The sequence below is a fragment of the Lepisosteus platostomus genome, chromosome 6 (assembly GCF_059453375.1).
Source record: "Lepisosteus platostomus isolate fLepPlt1 chromosome 6, fLepPlt1.hap1, whole genome shotgun sequence".
Lineage (NCBI taxonomy): Eukaryota > Metazoa > Chordata > Actinopteri > Semionotiformes > Lepisosteidae > Lepisosteus > Lepisosteus platostomus.
The window spans coordinates 61,126,099-61,141,042 of record NC_142616.1 but is presented as its reverse complement, the minus strand read 5'-3'; the positions used below and the strand labels follow the sequence as shown (position 1 = coordinate 61,141,042).

General features: G+C 39.1%; 1 protein-coding gene across 3 annotated transcripts in view; it reads left to right on the top strand.

Annotated features, from left to right (window-relative positions):
- Positions 1-5,139: 5,139 nt before the first annotated feature.
- Positions 5,140-14,944, top strand: part of setd5 (SET domain containing 5) — a 41,969-nt gene continuing 32,164 nt past the window's right edge. For 2 of the 3 annotated variants that reach the window (XM_088636726.1, XM_088636724.1), the window contains exon 1: positions 5,140-5,576. The gene's annotated coding sequence lies outside the window, so the exon portion shown is untranslated. Of the gene's footprint in view, positions 5,577-13,777; positions 14,390-14,944 lie in introns of those variants that run through there. The other variant, XM_088636725.1, reaches the window with a different exon arrangement.

The window sequence follows — 14,944 nt, the reverse complement described above, 5'->3', positions numbered from 1 at the left end:
TTAACTTCTATTGTGTTTCTTTGTCAAAATGACAACAGTAGTGTACACTACATTTATTGCAGATTTTTAATAAAAAACGATCCAGATCATAGCCTGTAAAGGCTTTTAGAAACCATTATTTTAAAAATATTTTAATCGTGACACAGTGGTGCACACCCTCAGTCTTTAAAGACCACAGTTCAGCAGGTTTTGCAGGTAAATTCATCACATTAACATGTTCACTATAGAAATAGCTGAATTCTAAAGATAAAAGCCAAAGGGGCTTGTGGCACTCTGAACACTGGGCAGAGTGCCTGTTTTTTAAGAGAATGTGTTTTTAAACAGGTGATTTAAATTATCATGTGAAAAAATTCCACCAATAGTCAGGTTGCTAATACCTTGAGGAATTTAATGCTTTTTGCCAATAAGAGTTTTACAATGTAAAGCAACATCAAATTGTATTTAAATGTGTCACAGGCAATTTGAAGGGCACATCAATATTTTTAAATATGTAAGAATATGTATGTATAGTCCTACACAAGGAAAGAGGAACAGGTAAAAAAATAATGTCCATGCTTGCAACGAATACTTGGTTATTGTGATTGAGGTCAACATTTCCCCCAGCTCATTTTTAAAATCTTTTAGCTTTTGCACAGAACCATCTTTATGAATCCTATTGTTCGGGGCCCGAATAAGTTCTTGTGCACATCGTCTGTGACTGTCCAGTGGCCAAAACCACACTTCATGACAAAAATTCAGGCCATCATCAAAAACTGCCACATACTGGACACTCACCAGAAACTATTAAACATCTGTCGGCTGCCCTTAAATTGTATGCAGTATTATCCAGGAAACACCACTTCCAGGGAATTACACAGAATTATAGGAGGTTAATTCTGCAGAACTGAAATGTACATAATTATCTGGTCAGCATTGAGTACTATGAGTATGAACTATGGTCATAATCTGTCAGTGATTTCCATTACTGTAGACTACACCAGTGTTCTCTTAACACTGGTCATTTTCATTGTTTTACTTGTTTAAAATTCTAACACAAACCCTGTTACCAAAGCTATACAATGAATTTTGATACCTAGTGGAAAACGGTATCCTTCCTGCCTCAGACGTTTTGCAAGTTCAGCAAGCTGATATATTTGCCCCTGAGTTATCAGAGGTAAATCTGTTATCCTGCATTTGTGGCTGACAAAACCCAGGGCTGACCACACTATAATCAAGCTGTCAAAAGTGCTTTATCACTCTCATGCCCACCAAAACACTACATAGTCAGTACCCTATTGAAGATCACTCATCTGTTTGTCTGATAGGAGATTAGACTGCAAGTGAAAAGTCTACTGCATATCACTTACATTGTACTTGGGCACCTCCTCCGTGTTTCATCTTAATAGGTCATGTTAAATAAGGACTGAAACCTTTCCTAAAGCAATGCGATTTTCCTTTCAGGTGGAACAATTATGGTTCCTGGTGAAAATGTCTGCTAATACTGTTATTGTATTTTAGGGTATGTAAAGTTGTGCCAGAGGGGAAACAGTAGTCAGAATCAAAAAGGTTTACAATGCATGCATGTACTCAAATTTGGGAGAAAAAGCATACTTCCTAATGTTAATTACTTTGACTCCAAACAATGGAAGTATAGTCATATACTTTTAGCAACACAGGGCCTGTGTGTCATATTCAGCTTGATCAGATTTGTTGAAGTCTACGGTTAGTTTATTTCTAGATAAAAAACCCACCTTCAAATTCCGTGCAATCGATAAAAAATATTTAAAAGATCATGTAAGAATTCAGGATCCGTATAAACAACGGCATTTATTCCCATCAATTCCCATGTAGTCGCAGTACCTGAAATGGAGGAACGTGGTACTCGTGTTCATTTTTCTACTTGAAGCACACTAACTCGCTTGCCAATGAAAATGAAGAACTTATCATTGTTACAATTACATCATATTCTATTCCCGAACTGGAAGGGGGGGGAGATTCCAAATTCCACCGGTTTCCCACTGAAGCTTGTTAGACTGCCGGTATGTCGCTTGTTAACAACTGCACAATGGACGTATTGTGGTTGTAGCCTCGATTTGGTTCAGTTGCTGGGATACGAGGAAAGGGTCCATAGAAAGCAGAGACTAGTCATGTGTTCCACCTAGTCTGCGGGACAAAGGTTATTCCTGGGCTGCGTTACATCTCAGACTGTTCCTTCTGCAAAGAGGACGGGAAAGCAGATACTTGCCTAGTTGAATTCCTTCCCCAAAAAAGCAACAAACGCATATTTTAATTACATAATGTCCGTGCAATTGTAAAACCTCGGCCTTGTACATGTGCTTTCATTAGTTTAGTTCGGGCTGCTTTTTCGTGAACACGTTCTTCACGGACAAGTGTTATGAATGAGCGTAGCACAAACAAGTCTTTGATTAAATACACAATGTTTATACAGGACATTAGACGAATATTGAAGGGCTTGAAACAAAGAACGTTTAGCCTCTGGGTGTATTGCGTGACAATGTCTGTGGTACTGAAAGTTTACCCTCCGAATTAGGCAAGACTAAACGTCTCTGTTTTTATCCCGCCCAGTACTCGTCTAACGTCATTTCTACATGTATTATATTTAACTGAGGGTCTGTAGTTTTAATACCATAAACATTGTCTTCAGTCTATGCGTCACAGGGGTAGGAGTTGCTGGGGTAATTCTAAAATTAAACGAGACTTCCACGCCACAAAACGAGTCTTGCCGTTACTTCGACATTCAAGGAATAGACCTGTCATGACGCTCGAATGGCGAAAAGGTGAATTATCTGCACGTATCACTTCTCGAAAAGCTCCGATACGTTTTCCGTCATATTCGTCAAATTTCGCATTTTGCCGAGTTCTTCTGTTTAGGTCTACAACGAGGGGGAAAAAACAACTAGCTGCTGTGTTTTCAGAAAGGAAAAGCTTTGCCTTCCTTAAAAACCACGTCCATCTAACTTATCGCAATGCGAAACCCTCGTACACAAAGGGAGGAGGAGGGGGGAGGCTGCGCAGTTTTACGTGCCTGCTTGCATGTCTCTGCCACGCTGGATGTCCTAACCTACCCTCTCTGAATACATGGATCACTGCCCCTTATCACGCACGCAATTCACCAGGCGAAAAAAGCTCTATAACGATGACGGCATCGAAATAGAATTATCTGCCCTTCCCCCTCTTTGCCCCTGCTTGAAACCTTGGGAAACCCCGTAGTTCAGGCGGAGACTTTATAAATAGCTATTATATTCCGGTGTTATTATCATTATCATAACCCGTCTTTAACAGATCGCAAAGAAAAAAAAACTTTTGTTTTATGGAAGCTGTAGCATTTGTGCGTTCTACACGTTTCAAAGGATAAATCGTACAACTGCATTTGGGATCAGCCAAATCGCACGGTCTTCTACATTAGGAGTCACTTTCGGCCAGGATCAGACGGAAGCTATTTTTTTACTTCCTTGAAAGGCACGGTTTCCCCCAAATCACCACTGCCCTGTACAAATACTCGATTATTTTCTAAAAAGGCACATAAACCGAACGCAAGATTACTCAAGCTCTTTGTTATAAATAACTTAACTTAAGTTTTTTTTTTTAAACGGAACGCGTTCATGAAGATGTATTGACCTCAAAGCCTACCTTTTGTTTTTCAACGCGATTTGGAACATTGATTTCTTAGTTTGATCTTTTGAGACACTTCTAAATCAAGAAAACATCATTTTGACCGGTTCTGTTACCCCATTACGTAAAACCAGAACAGCGAATCTGCGACATTTTTCCCCTTTTTGATCCGGTAGCAAAAGGTGATTAAGAATAATCGGAAAGAATTTAAGCGGTTAAGTATTAAACCCGTACTTCGCGTGTAGAACACGATAACGCAGTTTTGGTGTATAATTAATTACGACTAAATTTTTAACGTCCGTCAAATTTACAATCGAGACTCTGTAACTTTAATGTTTCCCCCCCACCGCCCAGCAACCGACGTACCATGACAAACTACCCAATCAGCTTTCGCGGCACGTCTTCCGACCGAAGAACAGCCAGCCAATAGCAACACGGCATTGGCTTTCTCCATTCAAGTCAGGCCGCACCAGTCATTCGGCGCACGACATCGTGGCGAGCGTTTCCGTTCAACCTTGTCCCATCGAGTAAGACCCATACGTTCCTATCTACACAGAAAAAAAGGACCGTCTTTCGAACCGAACCCATATCCAGTGTCAAGAGGGGGGAAGAAAAAGAACAAATCACCGAAATGATTTTCAAATATATTTTTTTTATTCTTCTCTCTTGTTGTTCATCTGCCCGTAAAAATATCCATTTTTTGGGGGGGTTTGGCCACCACTGATATCCTTTTCACAGCTTTCTCCAGTTAAGTGAGAGCTGTAACTCGTAAACAAGCGCAGATAACTCGCCCGGCGTGAGACAGCCCCTAACGGCCAGTCAGTCTCGAGCTCCACCTCCAATCCCTGTTCTCGGTTCCCACTAAATCGACACCTCATGCTCCAATCAGATGAAAGCATAGGCGGGGCTCCCCGCCTTCCGCTAGTGAGGCTCCTGGAACGGGGCGCCTGACAACCAGTGTTGCTAAGGGCACCGAGTTCAAAATTTAATAGGTTCTTGGCGGTTGCGCTTTACGGCTTTGCCAGCTGAGCAACTTGGGGCTTTCCTTTTACCGTAGGGTACGTTATTCAAAGTGTAATATTAACACAAAAGCTAAACACAAACCCTAACCGAACCAACACAGATATCCCCCCCGCCCCAAAAGAACATAAAAGTCCACCGCGTTTATAACTTAACATTCATTTTGTTTTTTTCTCGGCTCATCCACTTTCAAAATCCAACACTGCGCCACTTCCCTCCGCAGCTCTCGCAGGTCCTTCTGTGTACACCGCACCGGGCACTAGCGTGTGAGCGGCAACAAGCCGCGGCTCAACCTCACCACCCCCTTCGAGAGGGCTTCCCTTCCCCCTTTGGAAGAAATAACGGGACTATCGGCGCTGTTTTGTTCCAGTAGGCTTTTTCCGTTCCAGTCAACTGTCCTGAAAGACACCCGTTCCGCCAATCACAAACAAGAGAGGGATCGCAGGGCCGCCCACTTTTGAGCCCCTGCGTCGACGGCTGGGAATCCCCGTGTTTTGGTTGTGTGTCAGTTTCGCTGGCTCCCGCGGTTGATGCCGGTTAGGAGGGGGATGGGCGGCACTGCGAATGTTGAGGAGCTGAGAGAGAATCAGAGCCTTAACTCTACATAGAGCAGTACATCTCCCTTCATAAACACCGGTTATAAATACTAAAAACACTATTATAAACGGATTTAAACACCAGGAATTGATTGTAGACAACCCACGGAGGTGCTTGGGCTGCGATAGAACAGGGAATAAAACTTTTCCCCCCTGTGCAAGGGCTACTGAGAAGGCTGTCAGCTACCCGGGAAAAAGGAGCCACCTTCCCGGGTACCGAGTGCAGGAAACGCCGCGGTGGTTTTAAGGGCCTTGTTGTTAGATTTGCCTTGATGTTGGAATATTTCTAGATCAAAGGACAAAATCAGCGGGTTCTCGATTTGAACTGGGGTGAAGAGGCCTTTATAGGTAAGTCTGGCTATATTTGAACGATTTTTGTCAGATTTAGCTGGATCTTGAGGTTTTTAAATCTGAGGTTTATGTGATGGTAGTCCAAATGAAAGATTACATCTTTCATGCTTACAGGGCGTTGCAAGATGTTTATTTGAGTGTATAAATGTTTTAAAAATTTGCAGAAGAATATTTCCTAAGCTGTGAGGGACAGTTATTTTTGGTTTTGGGCTTCGTGCTATGCAGTGTTTCAATGTAAACAATGCTCCTTTCAATTTTATTTTTGAAATTGTACCACAGATGTGGAGTTTATTTAAACAATTATAAACGTCGTTGATATTGCATAGGCAGCGATTTCTAATTGTTAGAAATATAAAATGTGGTTGTTCATCAGCATCAACATGGATATTGAATACATGTTATAGTGAGGAAAAGGAAGGATTTCAAATGCACAACAATGTTAAATGAGGTGAAATTATAGCTGAAACTAGCGAAGATTGAATTGAGTTAGCTACTTTTAGGGTTTGTATTGCACTGCGAGTCATCTGGCGTTCAGACATTTGACCATGTGAATTGCTGGGCTGGGGAAAATCAGGTAGTATTTAAGAAATTTGAGTGTCATCAATAAATAACGTTCACTTTTTTGGATAGGATTTAGCGTGTTAGCTCCGACCAATCACGCTTCCTGTTCGATTCTAAAATATGCATACCTACTAATCTGATACGAGATAAAACGGTGTTGAAATTCTACTTTTGTTTTCTATTTTCGTTGTGTCCAAGTTAACCCAGTTCCCTGTTTTTGACAACGTCTTTTAATAGAAGCAGAATGGCTTTTTAGCTCCTCAGGCTGCCCGTCAGCCCCAGTTTTTATTTTCTTGATTGCATTTAGTTGAAGTGCTGTTAAAGACTCCTGAACGCTGGGCGATTTGATTTTCTCCTTCTCCCCCACCTCAGTAGCGCCAGGGAGAAATGGGTGGTATTTGTGAAGAGCTCCTGTTTCCTTTTTTAGCCTCCATTTTTATTTCAACAACAAGTGAGATGAAATGAGAGAGAGAGAGAGAGGGAGGTCAGGCCTGTAGCAGCACTGCAGAGCCAGCAGGATCTAGCCGAGACTTTCCAGCCTACAAGGACAGAGATCACAATGCTTGTTCATTTGTGCCCTAAGCTGTGATGACTTGTAAGGGAGGGAAATGTGCCCACCACGCCGGACTGTCCCCCTTAAATGCGCATGCCCCCCCCCCTGGCTCTACCAAAAAAAAAGTTTTAAAAAAAAGTTTTGAGAGACTTGCATCCACACACCGTTTTTTTTAAATACATTTTCGGTTTTGCTTAACGACCAGGAGGGGCTTATCTGCCTGCCCAACGCTCAACGTCGAAGGCCGCTGAATTTGATTGAGTCTTTTTTCAAGGCGCTGACAGACAGGTTTTGAACAACTGTTCATTCGGGGCACAGCGATCGAAAGAAAAAAACTGGTGTATTACAGAAGTTCCAAACACCAAAGGTGACATATTGTAGTATTTTACGATGAAGTCGTTTCGTGCTCCACCTGTGGGGAAACGCAAAATCAAGTTTTTATGCCTCCAGACTTCAATCTTGATCTATTTGCTTGGATTCTACAGAGCCGGGGTGTCCTCCATTACGTCTCTTGTACTGTTTCAAGCGGGTGCAGTCCCAGTTGGGCAGCTTGGTTTTAGTTTGTCGTGTGTGAGCCATAAGTCAGTGTGCTATTGTTTCCACCCACAGGGCCATTCGCTGCCGGATGTTTGTAAGAGTTCACAGGGTATCTAGCATCATTTAAAGTCTTTTTTTAAAGCTGAAAGGGATATCAAGGCCGTGATGTACACCAGTTTGGAAGTGGGTTACTAATTAAAGCCACCCTTGAGTCATTTTATGGATGTTGGCAGTTTTCCAAATTAGGTGATTCAATATTTGAATATACCTTTCAATATTAAATTGTTCATTTCCTTTTCCACCCTGCACGTCCTGACTGATTTTCCAAGTTTCCACTTCAGTTTTTTGCTTTGATATCCTTACCCATTAGTAAACAAGACCCTAACAGGCACATACTTAGTTCCATATTATCCTTAGGTATATAGTTAAGTTGCTATCCTTTGTTTTTGACCACTTTCTCCTGGGTTTTCACAGTTACAAATCTGGGATAGAAAGCACTTTCATGTTTCAGGGGCTGATTCCTAGGGTCTGAGGTTTTCTCACAATGGGAAATCCATTCTCTAGTGCTCAGCCGTTCTCTGATATTGAATTTCAACATTGCAGAAAAAATCAAGGGGTGTCATTAATGTGTCACTTCAGATCAACCCTTGTTTGTGAATGTTGTTGCTGTTTTGTTTAGTCAGTTGAAATGGGCCCAATTCCTCTAATGTTGTTTTTTAGTGAGAGCTGATCTATTTTGTGTTAATGATTTGGTAGAAATAGCAACTGGAGCCATGGGAAAATATTAAAATGCCAGATGGTTGTATTGAGAAGTTCTGTGTCAGAGGTCATTTGTGATGGTTGATTCTTAACCAGCAATGTTTGCTGCTCTGCTGTATAAACTTTGTAATGTTTTAATATATTATACATGACACTGCAATTATAGGCTTTTACCTAGTCATAGAGCTTTGTTTAATAACCTCTCAGAATTGTTTGATACTTCCTGCATACATAATGTTTTCTTTAATTTTGTTTGCTTGTAGCCTAAGTGATTTTTAATTTACTGCAGTCAAATCACGAATTTCCTTTAAATGAGGAACTCAAGGCACTGACATGCTTCATTCACTGCTTCTTGTTTGAGTTAGTTTGCCCCTGTTTCCACACATCCAGTGAGTCAGCTACTGATTAGTCTTCTGTCTCATTGTTCCTGTGTGTGATTCTTCTTTTTGTAACTGGTAAAATATTCTGATATCCTCCTAAAGTTCAGTTTCCTCCCTTGTGTGATTTGTGTGTCTTTTATGGGTTAGGATTCTTCACAAACGCTTCTTGATTTCTACAGGAGACTACGTTACAGGCGTAATTCTTGGTGGGAAATGTTTAGATACTAAAACAGCTTTTTTCTTTGAATAAACTGAAATCTTTTAACAGAGTTTGCAAAAAAAAGAATGGTTGGAAGTCTGGGATTGTATAAAACAATAGAACATTTTCTTTGGATTTTTAGGGTTTACCTAAAAGTGGCATAGAAAAGATTAAGTGCTTATTTATAGTGATGAACTCGAAGAATTGAATATAAAATGTAGAATGGAGCAAATAGCACCATTTGTGGATGCCACTGTAACAGAAATGGAAGAAATAAAGCTTTACATTTAAATGTATTTTTAATGCTGCAGCAGTACAAATGGGTACAATAGCAGCCTTTGAATGCAGCTCTGGCCTGGCTTATCTCTTGAGCGCCCAGAAGCAGTCAGCCATTCCCATATGTTATAGGATCTCTCATTCTTTTTCAAATGAGACTGTTCTTTTGTCTCTCTTTGAAACACAAATGTGTATGTAAAGGAAGCCTTGATTGTATGTGGATTTTTCACAATTCACTTCAGTAAGATAAGGTTTTACAATAATTACTCCATCTATGGATAGGTTTTACCATTTCAAAAGCATTAAATCACTTCTGTAACAAACAGGAACTCCAGTCCTTTTCGGCACAGCTGAGAATGCTCCTCTGGTGTTAAGGGATGTAGTGAGATTTGAACGCGACGCAGGATGTAGACAAGAAGCAAGATGTCTGCATATAGCAAGCTTTGGTCAGGCTTTTCTTATTCACCCTAAGTTTGAATCTTTAAAATGTGTCTTATTGAAAAAGAGAGGCATTATTACTCTTAAGTATACAAATCTTGCCTGTGTTTTTTTTAATGATCATTAAAATTTGTTTCTCATGATCTTCATACGCTTTCGATGTAGTACATAGATACATTCACCCGTCTAAAGCCTGTCTGGTTAAGATACCTTTAGTTATTCGTATCTTTCCTAAGGTTTGCGTTGGAGCCAGCTGAACACTGGGAAATTCCATTTGTGAATCGTGACTAGATAAGTCACACTTGACACAGAATGTTTCCAAATTTGTTTCACCTTTACTCTACTTAGTAACAAAGTTGAACATTGATTCCCCGGCTTTTGGTTTCACTGAGTGAAACTGAGACCATACTGGCTTCAACCAGGGCCTTTGTCTTCATGTGACTTGTGAGAAATTGGAGCCAAAATGGTGCACTCAAGACAGCAGTTTCCTTTAGACGCATCATTTCACTGATCTGTTAAGATATAATTTTAGAAATGTATGATAATGACACTGGTACTGGATATTCAGACTTTTCAGTTGTCAAATACCTGTTTTTTTTTTGTTAAAGGTGCATTCTCAAATATTGTAGCACATGTATTAGCAAAAGATCATTGCATAAAACTGCAACAGTACTATGGTTTAGAGTCACATTTGCTTTTGTGGTTAATCCCTGCTGTAAACAAGGTAAGAGAATATAAAGATTAGAACTGTCCCACATTCGAAGACTGTTACATATGGACAAAAACCCTTTACTGCATTAGTTTCTCTTTTATAATTTCTGAGTTTAAAATGAGTTTCATTTTGAGCTACAACATTGTTATGTTTTTACTTTTATGTAAATGTTTGTGTGTGCAAAATATTGCCGCTCTTCTGTGATTCGGATCTTTTGCTTTTATTTGTCTAGTTCATAAATGTCAGCTTCACACGAGTTGCCAATTTTAAATAACTTGGCACTGTAAATTAGTTATTTGCAATGTAATAAGCTGTGACAAGAATATGGTTCTGTTATACAGTGTGAGTCGATGGGATCAAAATTATTAGACTGTACAGACATCTTTTATTAGCTACAGTTTGTCTCTTTTTAACTTCTGGAAATTTGCCCCCTTTTCTCTTCACTATATTATGTAGACGTACAATGTAATTTATTCTCAGACAATTCCCTATCTAATATATGTTTAAGCAAAAATGTTTGGTATGTATAATTTTCTGTTGTTGGTGATTATAACTTCAGACTGCAAGTTAATGAATTTTCTGTAAAATCTCAACATTAATTTCAGATCATCAGCACGTAAGGCTCAGCGAGTGTTAAGATAGCATGATAAACATGCATTCTGCAGTTGATTGCTAGTTTTGCACGTTTTTTCTGCTCCATATTCTACGTCTAAAACTCCTAGTAGTGGTGTAGGTTTTGTTACTGCTGACAGGGAGGTCTGTTCCCTTATAGAATGATTGAATGATAGCTGTAATTCCAATTTCTTAACATAAAATTTGTCACAGTACCACTTGCTGTTGTTTTTATGGAAGCAAATGAATGTGCTTATGCTTTGTAAGACTGTCATGTGCTGTCATTTGTTTCAAAATTTTAGATCCCCAAAAAACAGAAAGAACAATTACTCCTTCTGTGTTCAATTAAAGGCTTAAACATCAAATCAGGCAATTTTAAATCTTGATACATTAGTCTTTCATTTACTGAAATGCAATATTCTTTCCTGTTTTTGTATTTATAAAATAATAGCTAAAGCTATAATTCTGCTTTTTGGAACATGGAATTCTGACATTGTAGTAGTTTTACTTTTATTTTGAAAGTGTTATGTTAAGATATGAATGCAAATACTGCCTTTTGTTACCTTTTTCTTTACTAGTTTTGTGTTAACCAATGTAATTGCGTTATGTAGTTGTGTTTGGTTTTGTAACTAGTGCGTTTTAAGAGATCATAAAAGGTTTTCACCCTTCTCTAGGCCTCTTTGCTTTTGAAACTCTTGAAGAATGCTCAGACCAGGAAAGGTCTGTTTGTCATGTGATTACATCACAGGATAGAGCGAGACAGAAAACTTTGAGAAAAAGGCGAAGATCTTCACGTTTTGAAAATTCTTCAGGGGCTTTTAGAATTGGATACCATTATAGGTCACACTACTGTAAGCTGTGTCCAGGCTGTTTAATTATCATGCTGCTAACCTTTTGCCTTTTTTTAAACCAAAATCTTGTCTATATTGTCTCTGAACCATTAAAGATGTTTGTGAAGAATACAATGTGTGTGGAGCAGTGAACTGGCACTGTTCCATCAGAATAAGAGAGTTCCAGCAAAGTACACAGACAAGGAGGGGGAGGGGACTACTTCACTAGTGTGTGGCAGAAAACAGCCCCGTTTTTGTGTTGCATCTCATCTCAGTTTTTTGTACAGCTGTTATTTAATTATTTTTACAACACAGTTACAGACATGTGTACAATGCAGATGTTGCCATTCGAGACTTTATCAGAAAACAACACTTAAGTTCTTAAGAATGTACTTTTCCTGCTTCATATTTCATAATTAAAAAAAATATTCAGTTGATGAGTGTTTCTGCTGGGGCTACCTGCTACCAGTCGTGTTGCCCAGATGCTAAATAATTTACTAGTATATTCATTCACTTTCTCATTGCACTTAATTAATGTGTGTTTGTCGATTAGAATCAAACTTCACTCAATATTTCAAATGGTCATAAAACAAAATTACATGTATTCAAAAGTACATGAAATGTGGGCTAAGCATTGAAGATGAGCTTTCTGACTTCTAATTCAGGTACCTGAAGTAAGCTAGTTCTTTTTGTAGCTGAAAAGGAAACTTAAAGTGTACCATCACCATTGCTTAAATATGCACATATGCAGACATATACTGACCAGAAAAGAATCTGTTGGTCAGCAGTCTGAGGAAAGTTCAAAAGAGTAAAATACTGCTTCATTTCTTATTGTAGCCACAAGATAATTGCTGCTGTACGTGGAGCATACTGCAGAGGAGAGCATCACTCATCTCGTCCTCTTTACCCAAATAGATTTTTTTTTTTTGAAATTCCAGTGAAACCTTTTTCCAAAATTAAATTAATGGTTAAGAATCATGACATTTTCAATGCTGAATAACCATAAAACTTAAGCCATTAATCAGGTGTTGTGGGAAAGCAGGAGTTCAAACATCATAAGTCTACTGTTTTAAAAAATGGGATCATAGTTTACCAGAAGCCTGCAGGAGTATAAAGTGGTAAAGGGGAGAGGTCCATGTACTTCAATCGGATGAAACAAGCTCTGCATTTACATTTAAGGATGTTCGATACATTACCCATTGTGTGCTAATTCACTTCAGATTTCCACAGGGGGAGTTTTATCTGCCTGCCTGTATGTCTGACTGAGTAAAGAAATCACTGAACAAGGAATACATTCAGTTTGCAGAGATTGAGTACTAAGCTCTACTACTTTAAGTGATTGGTACCTGTATAGCTAAATCTTAATTCAATAGCAAGACAGTTAAAGATAACCACACAAATGAAAAAAAAAAATCACAAGAATATTAGACCTGCACTGTTTGAGTGTTTGGTGCCTTTTGTTTTTACACAAGCTCTTTGCTGTAGAAGTGCTCGGAGTTAGAACCAATCTGACATACAGCATGGATGTAACCTGACACTTCGAAGGTGACTTCGTAGAATTTCCTGTTTGCAGTTTTCAAATCAAGGTCTTCTCTGTTTCACCTTTGGGTCTCTGGGCATGCATTTCCCACAGATGTTTTGGGCGCTTTGGGTGTTTGCAGTGAACCAAGTTGAGATTGCCACGTGCTTGCAGGTAGTTGTTAGGGTGAGGAAAAATGCAAGGGAGAAGAAAGGCAATAAACAGCATGAAAAAACATGTTCAGATGGAACGAGCCCTTCAGGCTTTTTCAAGAAAATACAATATTTTTATTCTGACAAGGAGGTCACTGATAATAGATGTTATTGTTGCATTTTAATGACTGTACATTCTATGCATTGGTGTTTCACCTTAATGTAATTATACTTTTTATATTTTCCCTGAATGTTTCTCTCCATGCTGAGAGAGTGCCATGGTGTCCCTGCTTTTGGCCATCAGGCCTAACCACTAATGTTGCTTGTAATTGTCATGTGCTGCTCGATCACAGGCGTCTTGGTTGGATTCTGAAATCAAGCCTTTTTTCCACAGCTCTGCGAGCACAGGGCTTGGCAAACAGGATGACACCGGGCAAGGCTGTTGAGTGGGAAAAATCCTGCAGCACATCCCCCTCATTCCCCAGGTTAAATTAACACGGAACAGGTGTTGTTTCTCCTTGAAACCGGTTGAATTTTCTCTTGGAGTGACTTTTGCCAGACCCCTAGCATTATGCTGCAATATTTAAAGCAGAAAAACTAAGAAATTTTCCACAGTTTAAGACATTTTACACATGTTACACAGTAAAATGTCAAGTGTATGTCAGGGTTTGATATGTTATTACCTTTGATTTTTGTTTTAATGTAACACAACTTAGTTCCCATTGTTACAGTCGGAAATAAGACAGCCTTGCTGCAGAGGAGGTCCAGCTAACGTTATTTTTTAAGTCTACATTGTGCACAAAAGCAGTTTGAAAATGTAATAGATGTGGCAGTGTACTTTGTGAACCTTAATCAGACCAAACCAGATTAGCTGTTTTTTTCTGAATCTTTGAACTGTATCTTGCTTGTAAGCTCCTTCCACACCTTATTTAACATTTTCTCTTAAGAGTACAAACTTGTTGATTGTACATGCACTGTGTTAGCTCCTAGGACCCCCTCATCAATGTTTATACATATTATTTATGATCAGTCTTGTCCTTGAAATAATGAAGTGAAACTCTGCGATGAACATTTCCTCTTGTTTGTCCTGGAGAATGGCGTTGCTTCACTTTTGTGAATGTACAGATTGGCTCATGTGCTTGCTTCCATTTTCTTCCGGTGCGGGTTCTCTAATCGCAGTTGCTCTATGCTGCTGAGCTGGTTTTGCACAGAGGGGTTAAAACAGCCCAGCTGGTGATGGTGATGCTGTGGTCTATGCTGCTTGCGTATTCGAAGAACGACTGTAAGTTGGCTCCAGTAAACTTAAGATGTTTCTGTGCTGTGTATTTTTATTGCAATAGTCCATATTATGCTGCAGGAAGATGTTTCTTAAAGGAATCGGAAAAGAGGTGTGGACGGGCAACAGTCATCTTAGGAACAGGTGTGCGCCTTCCCTGGGGTAAGGGGACTCAAAGAGAAGCCCTCTTCTATAGGTGTAAAACCTTCAAAGCAATAAAATGATATTTTAGGAAAAATCAGTTATTAGTATTTTCTTTTGCATCAAGCTCTAAGAGCTGTATACTTGATACATAATGAAGTATGCAGGATCTCTAGGTTTATAAGCTACAGAACAGTCTAAAGGTTTAAAGATATTTTTTTTAAATAGTGGATTTCATAATAGACCATAAGCTGATGTGGTTTTAGTTAATTTTTCTTCTGTTCTTAAAAGTTAATGCAGAGATGATCTTCCAGATCTTTTTAATTAGATTTATAGTAAGAAGAACAATACCCCTACCATCAATATTCTTAAATACAAACATTTTAATTAGGATTTTATTTAGGTAAAGTGTCAGAGGTA